The sequence below is a fragment of the Ylistrum balloti genome, unplaced genomic scaffold, assembly GCF_031769215.1.
Source record: "Ylistrum balloti isolate Yb309-2 unplaced genomic scaffold, AGI_CSIRO_Ybal_v1 Utg370008, whole genome shotgun sequence".
In the NCBI taxonomy this organism is placed as follows: domain Eukaryota; kingdom Metazoa; phylum Mollusca; class Bivalvia; order Pectinida; family Pectinidae; genus Ylistrum; species Ylistrum balloti.
In genome coordinates this window covers 453,805-459,804 of record NW_026782082.1, presented here as the reverse complement: position 1 = coordinate 459,804, position 6,000 = coordinate 453,805, and positions in this window count along the sequence as shown.

Below are 6,000 nucleotides of genomic sequence, written 5' to 3'. Positions count from 1 at the left end.
TTTGCAATCTGTGTAAATCACTATTGTACACAAACACGTGTAAAGTAGTAGAGAAATATTTGTCATTGTTTACAAATGTACTGTGATGGAGTTGTGTCTGTGTCAGTGTGCACCTGTATCTTTAGTGTAGTCAGACGGGAATCTGTTAGCGCGCTGAGTGTATTTCGCAATATCTGATTTGTCAATGTATAATAGGGCACTGGTGTCACTTTCGTCGGTCCGTAAATAGCATGCGCGTGGGGTTTACCATTCTTATTATCATATGTGCCGCCAAGCGGACAAAATTTTCACTGATTTTGGTTGATATAGAAATTAGCTGCGCTGCTTATTTGAACTGTTTTGGAAGACAAAAAACTACTGGTACAAACTTGAGAAAAAAACAATGTTGACAAAAAATCAGTCGTACGAAGAATTACAAAAATCTGAGGGGGGGGGAGGGAGAGGAGCGGAGATGGGGGATGAGGGAAGGTGGATGGGGGTCATATTTTGTATTGGTCTTTATTTGGTAACTATATATATATTTCATTTCTTGAAAATTGCGTAAATAAGTTCTCGATAAAACACATAACTGTTCGACTGTTTAATTAGTATGTAAATCGGTTGACAGGCCCTGTCACATTGTACTTGTGATTCACCTACATGGAGTAAAGTCCTGAGTCTGTGGTGATAATTCACGCTTTAAAATAGATATTGAATACCTGCATAAATAATACACTGACAAGGTCAGCTGTCAGGTCACTAATGGAGCCTCAGCAATCATGGCGATAATACATGTATACAGTCCGAGGGAAGGAAACATTCGAGAGTTAAAACCTAGTCTCGTTAAGATAATGACTTGTATGCTACAGACATTGTGGTGAATGTTTGAAAAATTGTGTTTCTAAACACTTTTCTTTACGCTCACGTTCAATGTCGTGGATCTGAGAGAAAAACGATAACAGCATATTTAGTTTAAACAATATTTTATTCGATAATCAGCAATTTGACATATACAGATAAACAGGAAAACAAGTTTAGAGGTAATATTAATTCCTTTCCCGTGTACATACAAAGGCAAATATAGATCTTCGGAACTATAAGATCTAACTTCAACATTGAATGAAAAAGTAATATTTACACATAACAATAGCATCTATAAACAAACGCACGTGTGGTGAATAGAATAACAAAATGCAATTTCTAAAATAAGTAGTGACGCCTTAACTTATTGGTCTGTAAAAAAAAAGGTTACCTTTAGAATACATGATGTACAGTTTGATAAATAGGACAATATGTACAGGAATATTAGCTAAAACGTTTACTAAGTTTGATATAGATTTGTACAGTCAAGAATATGTTTGTTTTTCTGTTAAAACATGTTTGATGTAAACGTCAACACCCTAGAAAAGTCGTCAATAAATATCGGTATGAAATCGTTACACAAACAAAAACAACGAAAAAATCGTCAACACCAAGGAAAAACACAAACAAAAACAACGAAAAAATCGTCAACACCAAGGAAAAACACAAACAAAAATAACGAAAAAATCGTCAACACCAAGGAAAAAACCAAACAAAAATAACGAAAAAATCGTCAACACCAAGGAAAAACACAAACAAAAATAACGAAAAAATCGTCAACACCAAGGAAAAACACAAACAAAAACAACGAAAAAATCGTCAACACCAAGGAAAAACACAAACAAAAACAACGAAAAAATCGTCAACACCAAGGAAAAACACAAACAAAAACAACGAAAAAATCGTCAACACCAAGGAAAAACACAAACAAAAATAACGAAAAAATTGTCAACACCAAGGAAAAACACAAACAAAAACAACGAAAAAATCGTCAACACCAAGGAAAAACACAAACAAAAACAACGAAAAAATCGTCAACACCAAGGAAAAACACAAACAAAAATAACGAAAAAATCGTCAACACCAAGGAAAAACACAAACAAAAATAACGAAAAAATCGTCAACACCAAGGAAAAACACAAACAAAAATAACGAAAAAATCGTCAACACCAAGGAAAAAACACAAACAAAAACAACGAAAAAATCGTCAACACCAAGGAAAAACACAAACAAAAATAAAAATGTTAGTACACAAGATAAAGTCGTCTACATTCTTAAAAATAGTTACTTAAGGAATGTTGTCTACAAACGGACACCAAATCGTCAATACATAACAAAAAATGCCAGCATGCCAGATAAAGTCTACATGTTTAAAATAAAAGTCAGTTATTATAGAAAACTTGTCAACAAAAGAGGAAAACAATCATCAACAAAGAAAACTTGTTTTAGGTTGTACGTAAAAAATCTTTTCCCAAGAATGAGATTTTTGTCTGTTAACTCGAGGCTTTCTCAGGTTTTAGGGTAGCACGTAAAAAATCTTTTCCCAAGAATGAGATTTTTGTCTGTTTAACCCGAGGCTTTTTCTGGCCTTGGGGATGGATGGAAAAAATCTTTACCCAAGAATGAGATTTTTGTCTGTTTAACCCGAGGCTTTTTCTGGCCTTGGGGATGGATGGAAAAAATCTTTTCCCAAGAATGAGATTTTTGTCTGTTTAACTCGAGGCTTTCTCAGGCTTTAGGGTAGTACGTAAAAAATCTTTACCCAAGAATGAGATTTTTGTCTGTTTAACTCGAGGCTTTCTCAGGCTTTAGGGTTGTACGTAAAAAATCTTTACCCGAGAATGAGATTTTTGTCTGTTTAACTCGAGGCTTTCTCAGGCTTTAGTGTAGTACATAAAAAATCTTTTCCCAAGAATGAGATTTTTGTCTGTTTAACCCGAGGCTTTTTCTGGCCTTGGGGATGGATGGAAAAAATCTTTACCCAAGAATGAGATTTTTGTCTGTTTAACCCGAGGCTTTTTCTGGCCTTGGGGATGGATGGAAAAAATCTTTACACAAGAATTAGATTCTTGACTGTTTAGCCCGAGGCTTTCTCTATCTTTATGGTTGGATAGAAAAATTCTCTACCGAAGGAGAAAATGTTTGACTGTTTAACCCGGGACTTTCATTGGCTTTAGGGTTGGACAAGGATACATGTAAGGATTCACAAATGCGTCATAAAAGCCCATTACTGTTTCGCATCGTGATCGGTCGGTTAAATTTTCATTACCGTATAAGCTCAATATGGCAGTTACAACACGTGTTCTATATCATTCTTGATAACACATAACAATTGATTAGTGAAAACAATGCGTGATTGTATATCCACAATAAACAGTTGACAGTTTTCCTATTTACATATATTTACATTCAGTAAGTTTGAAATCTGCATAACGAAATTGACCTTGTCATTGTGAATTTAGATTAAAAAAAAACACCAGAATTACAAACTAAAAGGTCCTTTTATAATTAATTTTTTATTGTTTAGTGAGTATCATCGCAAGGGAAGTAACTCCAACTATTCCACGAGTTATCTAAGGCTGTTTTAGGTGGATTAACAGGATCTTACCGTAGCGTGAGGATAATACAGAAGAATCTATATCACGTGGCTTTACCGAGGGTTAGACAGTCGGAAATCTCCTCAGAGGGTAAAGATTTTTCTTCTTGCCTTCAAACAAGGGAATGACCCTTTTCTGTCCTATATCACTTACATGATGAAATAAATGAACAACAAGACAATGCTGATAACATGAGAAAATCAGACAAAAATCGATATGTTTTTATTTGATCGATTTGTAATCAATATTATTCAACCGGAAGTGTGGATATTTCTGTGCAATGGGGTAAATTGATGTATTCTAATCTTCTTTCGCCTTCAAGAGTCTATATTGTTAGTCTTTTGGGTTTTTTTTCCTTTTTTCAAGTTCTTTGTTCACTCTGAACTACCCAATATTTACGTTTTCATGGTGCCACGAATGTGATAATGCTCTTGTGTTTTTGTCTTGTTTTTTTTTAATAATTGTACCAAATCTAATGAGCAAATTTAGTACAACGCAGAATTCCACGTGAACGGTATCAGGGATGATGAGACTGCATGTCAATATACCGTTTGTGTTTTTATAAGCCAATAGTTTGACTTTGCCTTTAAAGAAGAGTTTGTATTGAAAAAAATAAAACCTTACAGTATACATTCATCTATGTAGGTCAAAATGTTCTTAAGAAAGAAAAAGAAACACATGAGCTGAGTCAACACAGTAGTGAAGAATTAGGCCTGTACTAACCGTAAGGGTAAAAACCTAGTTAACATAACATGATATTGACTCAATACACTTCCAGGCAGTTAAAACTTTCTTCCCCTCTCATCCTTCGCAGCCTCGGCAGTTAATGGTATGACATATTGCCAGAATCACCGAAGGTGAGCTCAGTATTAAAGGTTACGCTGTTATAACGCGATATGCCCCTACTATTTAGGACGTGAAATCCGTTACAACGGATCGACATATCAAAGAAAAACAACCTGGTTGATGAGATCACATCTCTTCATTTATTATCACAATGTATAAAATATTACACAACCTGAACACTGACAATATAACTGATACAGACGTTTTTATGGTATGACCTTTGACGTCATGACTAATTAAAACAAGAGACCTAGAGGGCCTGTATCGCTCACCTGGTTCTTTATGACCAACAGTACTATATCTGTGCATATGTTCCACGTTTAACACATTTGACCCCTGTGACCTTGACTATGGGTCAAGGTCATTTCTTTTTGCAAACTTACTTGGACTTCATAAAAGGAACATACTGGCCAAATATAACGATTCTAGGCTTTTCGATATTTCAGCAGAAATTGTTTAAACGTTTTAACACATTTGACACCTGTGACCTTGCAGATTGGTCAAGGTCATTTCTTTAAGCAAACTTTGTAGGACACCATAAGAGGAACATAGTAGCCTATTATAATGATTCTAGGCCTTCCGGTATTTGGGGGGGGGAGTCGTTTAAAGGTTTTAACACATTTGACTTGTGCAACCTTGAATATAGGTCAAGGTAGTTTCTTTTCGCAAACTTCGTTGGGTTTCATCAAAGAAACCTTCCAGCCATATATAATGATTCTAGGACTTCCAGTATTTTGGAAGAAGTCGATTAAATGTTTTAACACATTTGACCTCTGTGACCTTGAATATGAGTCAAGTTCATTTCTTTTTGCAAACCTTGTTGGACTTCATCAAAGAAACCTTCCAGCCAAATATGATAACTCTACGCCTTTCGGTATTTCAGAATAAGTTGTTTAAAAGAAAAGTTGACGGACGCAGGACGGACGGACGACGGACGCCGCGGTATGACATAACCTCACTTGGCCCTTTAGGTCAGCTAACAATTAACACCCTACCACAAAGCTTTCCTCTTGATGAATTGCACAATTAAATATCAATTCTTTGTGAAGCATATGAAAAAGTTTACCGTCCTAGTTTTTGTCAAATAAAAACGAAATATTGACGTTTGGTAATATGGGGTTGTTTGGTAAGATGGGGTTGTTTGGTAAGATGGGGTTGGTTGGTAAGATGGGGTTGGTTGGTAGGGTTGGTTGGTAGGAATGGGTTGGTTGATAAGATAGGGTTGGTTGGTAGGAATGGGTTGGTTGATAAGATAGGGTTGGTTGGTAAGTTGGGGTTGGTTGGTAGGAATGGGTTGGTTGAAAATATAGGGTTGGTTGGTTGGTAGGAATGGGTTGTTTGATATGATAGGGTTGGTTGGTTGGTTGGTAAGATGGGGTTGGTTGGTTGGTTGGCTGGTTGATAAGATGGCGCTGGTTACATGTTTTTCGTTTACACGGAAACACTTTAAGCAGGGAAACTGCTTTATAACCAGGTACACGCGTACTTGTTTCCGCATAGAGTTAGAATTACTACAATGTCTGTATTTTCTAAGATACGTTGACCGGGCGATATTTTCGTTTCGCGGAGAGGGGAGGGGGAGATATCTCGGAATCATTCTGGAAACTGAAAGTTTGTTCGTTGGTTTTATTTATTTATTTGTTTATTCTTATTTCGGCAGATTTTTATGTGCATTGTCAGTTTTATAGCAAATAATTAAACAGAAAAAGTCCAGAGA